The sequence below is a fragment of the Dipodomys merriami genome, unplaced genomic scaffold (genome assembly GCF_024711535.1).
Source record: "Dipodomys merriami isolate MVZ:Mamm:240054 unplaced genomic scaffold, mDipMer1.0.p SCAF_4, whole genome shotgun sequence".
NCBI classification, from domain to species: domain Eukaryota; kingdom Metazoa; phylum Chordata; class Mammalia; order Rodentia; family Heteromyidae; genus Dipodomys; species Dipodomys merriami.
This window is the reverse complement of record NW_027205603.1, coordinates 92283376-92293553: the sequence shown is the minus strand read 5'-3', so window position 1 is coordinate 92293553 and position 10178 is coordinate 92283376. Positions and strand designations below refer to the sequence as shown.

The window sequence follows — 10178 nt, the reverse complement described above, 5'->3', positions numbered from 1 at the left end:
GCTTGGATATTTACCTGTTCCTTCCCATCCTATTTCCAACTCACAATCCCCACTAGGGACCCATGAGCAGTTTGCTTTACTACCTGTCCCTTCTTCCTCCATCTCCCCGCCTCCCCCCCTCCCCCATCCCCTGTATACTCTCCCCATTCTAGACTTTCCCCACACCCCAGTCTTTCTCTCGGGTTGCCTGGCTTCTCACACACCAGGCCTCACCTCTGAGGTCACTACCTTGGAGACATCTGGCTCTATTCACCTAACCAGAATACGCCCGCCCTACCTTCCCTCCAGTTACACCTGCTGATTGTTCATGTCATAAGAAGCTCTGCATGGTGACCTTATGGGTGTGTGTCCATGGGTGGTCTGTCATCTCCAGGAGATGCCAAGCACCAGAGGGAAGCCATCGGGCTCCCTTCCTCATCAGGATCCTGTGGCCTGATCCGCTACATGGTCTTGGGTATGTGGTGTCTGTGCCTCAGTTTCCTCATTCGCAGAGGAGAAATTATTATAGAACCCTCCTCTCTGGGTCATGGTGTGGATTCGGCTTGTTGGATGAGTGAATTATATTCACCTAGCTCCAGTGCAAAGGACAGAAATCAGAGGATGGCTTTTGTGCTCTGTTGTTCTCCTGGGCCACATGGAGCAGGGCTACAACATGTCTGGCTTAGGTTACAGGACAGGCTTGACTGGGAATGGAGAAACCTGAAACAGGAGTTAGGAAGGCGAGAGAAGGCGAGAGTCCTCTGCCCTTCCCCCCCCCTGCACCCTCCTTTACCCAAGGGAGCCCCCAGGGCTGGGACTTTGTACACACGGGCATCAGGTCCACGTGTCAACAGTGCAGCCTGTCCCATGATGCTGTGCTCTGGAGACACCAAAGTGAATAATTTATAAAAAGGGCATTTTCCATACTTGTGTGTCATGCCCCACTGGAGCTCACTTTGGATTGCTGAGCTTTGATTTCCCAATCTAGTAAAACAGAAGATGGTGTGGGTTTTTAAGAACTATTTTCATTATCTTTAAGTTGCCATACAAAGGAGCTGCCATTCACCAAAGCGGCTTATGAATACAGCGTGTCTTGATCAACGTCGCCACCCCTTTCCGCATTCTCCCCTACGCCTTCCACCCACCCCTCCCCCACTTTTCTTAATTTTAGGCTTTGTATTGAATCTTGGCCATTTAGCAAAGCAGTTCCTATGTGCGGTGCATCTTGACCCATGTCCTCATTTCATGTCTCATCCCCTTAGACCCAGCCCTTCCCTTACTTTTCTCAGTTCTGTGGTGTAGACAATGAATTCTTGCCGGCATTCTCCCCGCTCCCTGCCCCCCGCAACCATTTTGCTCTCCTACCCTTCATAAATATGAGAGCAGTGACCCAGATAGGAGTTTTGCACACCAAGGGCTGCTCAGGGCAGGGGGCGTGTGGCAGGTGGGAAGGACATGCTCATTGTAAGGCCCAGGGTGACCCCACGGGGAGCTGTAAAGAGCACTGTGAGCATCATGCTTCTAGAAGCAAGCTGGAAACCTGGATTCTCAAGAGGCATCTCTTTACCATTGAATATTAGCCACCAAATGAGCTGATTTTTAAACCCAGGACATATTAGATGGGCTCCGGATGCAATCAGTTTGACCTTCAGCCTGCTACCTTCTAACTTTTGTCCCCTGGATAGGACCCTTCTGCTACTGAGTCAGCTGGGAGTTAGAGACACCTCCCCAGCAACTGAGGTCATCCCCTCTGCCAGTTAGCGGCCTGGTCCACAGGGGGCTCCTTTATTTTCTGCTTCTGTCCTGGGAGGGTTTGTGAGCAGGTGTGTATACCTAGGTAAGCCTGCAAATGGAAGATGAAGCTCCCCCAATTGGTCCCTGAGTGGTTGCTCTATCATTCTTTTGGTGGGTTCCAGAGAGACCTTGGAGGCACTGAGAGGTGAGAGGGCGGTGGCCACTGACAGCCCGTGTAGTCTAAATTGTGCAAGCTCAGCTGGTGCAGCTCCTGCTCTGATATATCACCGGCCTCAGTGGGAGAGGCGTGGCGGTTAGGATGAAGTGGGCTGGGCATTGGAGAGCAGACTCAGGATATGCGGAAGGAGAGGTAAGGTGTGTGCAGGCGCGGGATGGGCTGCCCTCCACCTTCCCCTCGAATGGCAGCGATGCCCCTGGCATTAATATGGCTGTTACCGAGTGTGTCAGAACCTGCTTGACATGCGCTACCCCAAGTCTTCCTGATCCCAAGAACTGAATGGCATGGTTTTCAGTTGACAGGGGATTTCTAATTGGCTAGGACCCATTTCGCAGGGGAATGGCCCAACTCTCCCGACATCCGTGGGTGCCATAAGAGCGCACCCCCTTCTGAGAGGCCTAGGGTACCCTCTTGCCACACTCCCAAGTCCCACACCATTTCTCTTCTCTGCTTCACGGCTCTGGTGACTCTCTGAGGCAGAGACTGGTATTTGAATGCTCCTCCTATGGCCCTAGGGCCCAGCGTGACCATGGGGAGAGCCAAGGTTACTAGCACGGCAATCTAGATATCTATCTAGATATCTAGATCTGTAGATTTATATATTCTGGAATCACCTACTTGAAATTTTTGTGTTCACATCTATGCATCTTTGCTACTTAAACCCAATCAAGCAAAATGGGCAAGCCGCGTGAGTCTTATATTGTAAGGACTGGCATCTCTTAGGGGTTGCTCAGGTCAGGGTATCATTGAATTCCCTAGGACTGAGCTATTGGGCAGTGCACAGAAGGGAATCATGAATGCCTGATGACTTAAATACGCAGAAGCGGTGACTCTCAGGATCTCATGGTCACTCCTCCAAACTACCTGAACCCCTTCCCCTGCATCCAAGCAAGAGTCAGGAGCAGCCTTGATGTATGCCTGGCGGCTGTGGAGTGAGACAGCACGGAACAGAGAGCAGCCGTCAGAGTCACACAGTCTGTGACTGGCTGGGCCACCTGCACATCTCCTGAGTCCAGGCCCCTCTCTTCCTTATCCATTTCCTCATCAATAAAAGGCACTAATAGCACTTACTTCACAGCCCAGCACAAGAAGGACTTTTGCAAAGCCTCATGTGTCAGCAAATTCCGATAGGGTTTAATGGTTTTGTAGTGATTATCCTTGGTTAATTTTTTTTTTAATAACAAGGCAAGAAAGTGCAGTTAGCTGCTCTGCGATGCCTTTTGTTGACTCAGTGACTGCTGACAATCTACCCCAAGTAGGAACAGCAATGAAGTCTACTGGCCTCAGGACCATTTCAGAGCTCGATGTCTGTCACTCCGCTGTGACATCAGCTCCGGCAGGTCACTGGTGCCCGAGAGTGGCAGGCTATACAAACGGCGGCCGAGTCTTCTCGTTCCATTTATTCAGTGCCGTGTAGGATCTGTTTCCCCACTCCTTGAGTCTGGGTATTAGCAGGCATGAGGCCAGCAGAGGCTGGTCAAGCGCTTGCACGCGGGAGCTTGCTCTTTTGTTGCTTCTGTCACACTGCTGCTGTGGGGCGAGCCAGAGCTGCCCTGCTGGATGAGTCAGCCCATGAGACACATGGTCCAGGCTCTCCCACTACTCTACCTGGCATGTAGCTACCCTCCAACTGGTCGACAGCTGGCTATGTAAAGGAGCCCAGTGAGATCAGAACAGCCCAGCTGAGCCAGAACCAAATGAAATGTGCAATATTACGATCTCAACGAGTGGCTGTTGTGTTAGGCACAAAGTTTGGGATTATCATTCCGTTAACACTGATATAATCAGTGCATTCTATTTGTATCATTTGATTTCTGCCCCCAGTGCAGAGAGGGTAGACTAGAAGAACTGATCTCTGTATATTCTGAGATTTCACTATTGCCCTGGGATAACACAAATACGGTTCCTAAGTGTCTTGACAGGTAGGCACACTGGACAGAAAGAATTAGTATCCTGGGTATGAGTGAACGAAGTTTTCTACTCAGAACAGCACATGAATTAAAACTTACAAATGGTTTGTGCCTCAACTCTCCATTTTGTATTTTTCAATCCCAGTTGAATGCAGGGAGCTAAATGTAGAAAATGTAATGGTGGGTAGCAGGGGATGGGCAGCAGACTTCCTCTTGCCAGTGCCAGCCCCTAGTGGCTGAGCTGGCTCAGTGTGGAGCAAGGGGCAGGTACACACATTTAGCATTGCTGGGCCAGCATAGAAAGCTTGGTTCACTACTGGTTCTATAGCCAGCCCCATTCCTGTTGCTCTTCATGCTTGAAATGTTTTGTCAAGAGCCTTTCTTTCCTTTGGTGAAAGCGAGTGAGCAAAAAGTCAGGCAGGCTCATGCAATTTGTCAAAATGATTGATCCCAGCCTGCCAGAGGGGCCAGGGCAGAGGATGCATGCCCAGCAGACAAGGGGGAGAGCATGATATCTATAATACAGAGAGAGACATGCAAGTTAGAGAAAGAGATTTATTTGTTTCTTAAACATGAAGGATGGGCAATGCCAGTCTATAGCCAGGGCTCTTGCTCTGAGAACCACAGGCATCCTCTGACTCTCTTCCCTTCCCAGATTTGAGGCTACAGACTTTCATCACAAGAGGGCTGTGAGCCCCAGCCAACTCATCTCCTGCTCACCTGTCCCTCACACAGACACACTGGCCTTGCCTTGGCAGCCCTGTCATGGGCCAGCTGGGTGGAGTGAACAAGGCTTGAACCCACTGGCTTCATGGTTCTTGACCAACAGAATGGACGTGGCCCCATCTGCTCTACCTTTGATCACTGACTGTATGTGTTTGCACCCATTACATTTCTTCTCGTGATGATCTATGGTGCATTCAGACTTTGTGTTCACTGCATCGTGGCTTCTTTCCTTCTCTTCTTTGCTATAAGCTCCACTTGATATACCAACATGTCTGTTCCAAAGTCTCCATCAGCTACTTTTCCTGTACAGAGAAATGCCTATGTCTCTTTACTGATCAGACACCAAGAATCCTATCAGAATTGAAGCTGGATTGCCCTCTGACCAATTAATCAATTACAACTTAAGGAGGGGGGGGGGAGTTAGGTGCCGCCTACAACAGAGCAATACATGCATAATTGTCACAGTATTATAACAGGAAAAACAAAAGCACTCATTCACTGGAGAAGGATGAAATAAATAACAGCATATTAAACTATTTTTGCTTCCTAGTGCTGTGTGGAGCTGGGCATGTAATAGAAAATCCTGTAGAACATTGAATGGATGTTGGATAAATATACAAATAAACAAAGCACAATGCGACCATTTCAAACAATAAGGCAGATCTACACAGATGTCCAAGACAGTTCAGTGAAAAAGGCAAGTTGCAGAACATTGTGTACAATGAGTCCCTGTCTTGTAAAATAGATTGTCTCCTCTCTCTTTTTTCCTTTGTCAGTGGCTAAATGCTTTTTGATGTTTGCAAAACACCTGCACAGCTGCCCACCAGCCAGGATGGAGTCACCTTCTGGAGAAAGCTGTTGGGAGAACTGTTTTCTAATCTGTCTTTTCATTCAGCAAAATGCATTAGATCAATTTACATGAAAATAAGCCCGGCTTGCCATCACCAGTCCTAATGACCGCCTAATATATCATTATATGGAGTTTTCATTACTTGTGTTGATATTTAGGTTATTGCAAATTTTTCACAATTACAAAGAGTGCCAAGATAAATATCCTGGGCATATATCTTTGTCTATCGAGACTGTATCACTAGGTATTGGAGGAATTGAGAAGTGTTTCATGTTTACACTTGATACTTGGTGTTTCTTCATTAATTTTAAAATCAGGAAATAGCTCAGCCACTTAACCATCTGTGAGACAGCGGCGCAGATAACCTGTTATAAATCTCCATTTCCTTCTCTTGAAATCAAAGTGTTCAATTTGGGGCAGGGTGGTCATTGTGGGAGTCAAGTACAGGCAATGCATACAAAGTTCAGGGCTCACCAGGAGCTCAGCAGGGACCAGGGACGGGAAACACCAGAGATCAGCTGTGCTGCAGGGCGTGGGAGGCTGTGGGAGGTGGAGAAGAGGTCACGTGGGTGCTGCCACCAGAGGCCCAGTGCAGGAGAGGGGGCAGAGCAGGTGGTGCTCACTTGTGTTCCCAGATGACTTTCCCTCCAGGCTCCTCAGGAGAGGCCTGCAAGGGCCAGGAGCACTGCTTCTCCTGGTGAGGTAATGGATCTCCTAACTGGGAAAGTCAAAGGTGGAATGCCATGGGAGCTGGGCCGCCGGAAGCCACATTACAGACAAAATGTCCCCTGCACGGAGGCCACAGAGGCCTCAACCCCACAGGAGTCAGGCCCAGCAGCTGCCGTGGCCCCAGGCTGACATCTGGGAGGGAGAAGAACAGCAGATCCCCAGATATGAGTCTGTTACTCTTCTTGGTCTGTTTTGAGTACCTGTAGCAGAATGTCATAGACTAGGTAATTCATCACAATCAGAAGTATGTTTGGCTCATGGTTCTAGAGGCTGGAGACCAGAGAGAGACAACCAGAGACCCAAATTCAATCTGATAACCAACTCATTCTCATCATACAAAGCTCCTGTATGAGCATCAATTACCCATGAAAGTGGAGCCCTAAAGAGCTGCCACCTCAACACAGTGGCCCTAGAGGTCAGGTTTTCAACATACGCTCTTGGAGGACAGGTGTCAACCCTATAGCAGTCACCCAATGGGCGTGGACAGAAATCTTAGGACGAAGAACTTGTCTGGTGTAGGACTGGCCCATAGGCTTAAACATGTGAAGTTCCCCAGGAATGCTGATAACCCTCATCTTCCTTCACATCCAGCTGGGACACAAGTGGAGGAACTGGCACTGAGTACCGGCTGTGAGGAGAACTCTGCTTCAAGGATGCAAACTAGGAAAGCCTGGTCTTTCCTCCTTCCACTGGGAAGGGTCTCTGAACTGCTGTGAAACTGCAGTTTAGTTTTTCTGTTTCCAGTCTCCATGAGCTTTTCTGAAACCAAGGACTCCAGAGCAGAAAGAGGAGCTGTACGGCTTTCTTCCGGTGGCCGCAGGGAGGCAAGCTTCGTGCCAGACATGGCCTGAAAGTGAAAGTATTTAAAGTAATCATCTCTTGATGGACAAAGAAGTACGGGATAAGTGTTGGCAAAAGTGGTGGTCAAGGAAGGGCTAGGAAGGAGAGTTCTGCACAGACCTGCAAGAGTGAAGGGCAGGAGATATTGGAGACAGGGCCAGGTGATGTCCCAGAGAAAGGGCTGAGGTATTTTGGAATCCGAGTGTGAGTGGAATACAATGTGAGTGTGGTTGGGAAGAGGTTACTGGACAGCTCAGAAGGAACTCAGACTTGTGAATCTGATTTTCTGGTGAAGGGAAGGCTTTGAAATATTTTTAGTAGGAGATGCATTGATTCCTGTTTCCTTCTAGGGATCCAAGGCTGCTGAGACATAACCTGGACTCTGTGTGTGTGTGTGCCATATCCATGAACAAAACATCCATTGTAGACACTTATAATTCCTCCAGAGGAAGCAGTCAGAGACCCTTTCCTCCATCAAGATGACATACGTCTCATCTTCCAGCTGCTCTTCCCTACAGCTTCTCTGAAGACACCTGATGTCCCTTGTCACTGCATCAGTGTGGGTGAGCCTTACCCAGCCAGCACAGTGAGGACCTGGTGTGTGTGTGTGGGGGGGGAGGGGTGGCTGTACAGGAGAGCCAGGATTCAAGGACCTAATCATGCGCTCCATACTGGGAGAGTCTGAATCTCAAGAGCCAAGAGGCATAGCACATCTGGCTTTGTTTTGGTTGCTTCGAAGGGAAGTGTGGGATTTTATGGCAGGAAACAAATGGGTTCTAGCCAAAGTATCTCTTTTTTTTTTTTGATGCGATTTTTCTCTACTCTTAAAGTGAAAAGAAAATGTAGCCAAGAGGAAGCTGTTAAAAATGTATTGAAATAATGGGTCTTTTAGGACTGAAAACAATACCCCTGTACAGTGTCCACTCTTTAAAAGTAGAATTATCCCTGTTGAAGCCCCCAGGGACAGACCACCAGGGATGGGGACTGGAAGCCAGACGTAGTGTGAGGGCCATGTGGACAATGCCCTGGCCCCCCTGAGGAGGGAGGAAGACCTTGGGGGATGGGAGAGTTAGAGAGCAGCATGGACATCTACTGGGGGACTGTAAATCAGGAATGGAGCTGATCAGCAGATCCTAGGTTTGGAACACATGGGACCAAGGAGAAAACATTTTCAAGCCTTACTACACACACACACACACACACACACACACACACACACACACACACACACACACACACACACACACACACACACACACACACACACACACACACACACACACACACACACACACACACACACACACACACACACACACACACACACACACACAGACTCTCGCCCCTCTCCACACCTTTCTTAGAGATAAACAGTATTAGTTCCAAGAAATGAATCCTATAAGGCAAAAAGAAAATTTGAAGTTTGAAAAAATAGAATTTAGAGTACCAAACAATGGTGTGATGCAGGTTTTTAAAAACTATACAACATTCTAACAGCAAATGAAAAAGAAAACTTTATAGTTGAATCAATGGATTTTTATGGGGTAGTAAATGCCTCTTAAATCTTTGAACTGAGTCCAATATTTAAATATCATTGTTTAATGTATCATAAACGCAAATCAAGCTAAAAAGCATGATTCCCCCAATTGGATGCATCCTCCTCACTGATAGAGCATCATTTATAAGCTCTGGCCACATACAGCAGCACATTTGTGAAAGGTTCTCTCATGACCGGAATTGGGGGCTCAACAAATAACCAGCTGTTGAACACAAACCAGATGAGGGCGTCTGTACAAGGGAATCCAACCTGCCCATAACAAAGCCTGGATCTACTTACACTTCCTGGGTTGATTTCAAAATCATTAGGTTGAGCCAAAGAGGTCAGGCAGGCAGAGAGAAAGATACATGGTAAGACTCCATTTGTATGAAATGAAGTGAAATCAATTCAGTCTAGAGAGGCAGAGGGTGGATCAGCCTTGGTGTGAGATTCGCTTGTTAACCAGCAAAGGTCTCGGGGAGGCCTGACGGTTTCCTTCTTACATCCATGACATGTGGCATACCCACTTCTCTCAAAAACGCTTAGACTGCACACTTACATGGGTATGACAAAATCATTGTTCACTAAAGGTAATTTTTACCTAATTAAAAATAAACTATAGGAAAAAAATCCCCTCAGTGACCCCATCCCAACCTTGTTCACTGAATGGCTGCACTGTCAGGGCTCTCTTCTATTAAGATTTCTGTGACCTTCTCAATTGTATTCAAAGGCAATTTGGAGAACCATTTTTAAGCTTTCAAAGAGTAGATGCTGCTCCCCACGGCAAAATGTGAAATATTGGGCCTAAGTTAGAAGAGTTTGGCGTTACAAAATGTTGTTTGAAGTTTTTCTAAAGTTGTCAGTATCTAAAAGTTTGGAGAAGTCATGTAAAAGCCAGAATCTTCGGCTTCTCTAGAAGCACCTGATTTGCAGAAGAGGGTCTGTCTGTCAGCAGTGGTTGTCCCAGCAGCTGAGGAGCACTAGCTGAGACCAAGTTCTTTCTCATCATCCTCAATTTCTACTTGCCCCTACTGCCTTACACCAAATGACCTCCCTACCTACAGTGCCGGCCTGGACCCTCTAGACAATTGACTTTGCCCTTGTGGAGTAGAGGGTCTGGACTCTACCTTCCTTTGTGGTGGTACCATTACATCTTACTTGAAATAATTGGGAAGATGAGTCAGGAGGGGTGGAGAATACAAAGGCACATCTTTGGGGGATGGGAGAGAGGAGTTGTAAGGATCGGAAGACTCGGGGCTTGTTGGACAAAGCAACTATAGAAAAGAGGACTCTTGTGCCATTTATTCTCTTAGTTCCTCTCTCCATGGGTTTCAGGAGGCTGTGTGTGAGATGGGGACACTTATATAAGCCGTCAATTAATGGAACACTCAGAGGAGAGACCTATTGACAAGGAAGAGACCTATTGACTGGCCCAGGGCAAAGCCAAGATATCTCACCCCTCCACCCCAGATCCTGTGGGCAAGGGGGAGGGGAATCCCTGGAACCTAAAGATGCCATGGAGTGGTCTCGTGCTGGTAAGGGACCAGGTATTTGAACTGCTGGATCAAAGAAGTGAGAGGCTGTGGGCCACACACTGCCCTGTGCTGGAGGCATGGACTCCCAGGTACTGCCCCA

The 10178-nt window shown here is 47.9% G+C and overlaps 1 long non-coding RNA gene across 2 annotated transcripts in view; it reads left to right on the top strand.

Moving 5' to 3' along the window:
* The first annotated feature begins 376 nt into the window (after window positions 1-376).
* The window catches only part of LOC138806356 (uncharacterized), a 34506-nt gene continuing 24704 nt past the window's right edge, over window positions 377-10178 (top strand). Inside the window, exons 1-3 of one of the 2 annotated variants that reach the window (XR_011365815.1) lie at window positions 377-454; window positions 5138-5284; window positions 7357-7569. This is a non-coding gene — a long non-coding RNA (uncharacterized lncRNA). Of the gene's footprint in view, window positions 455-5137; window positions 5285-7356; window positions 7604-10178 lie in introns of both variants that reach the window. The other variant, XR_011365816.1, reaches the window with a different exon arrangement.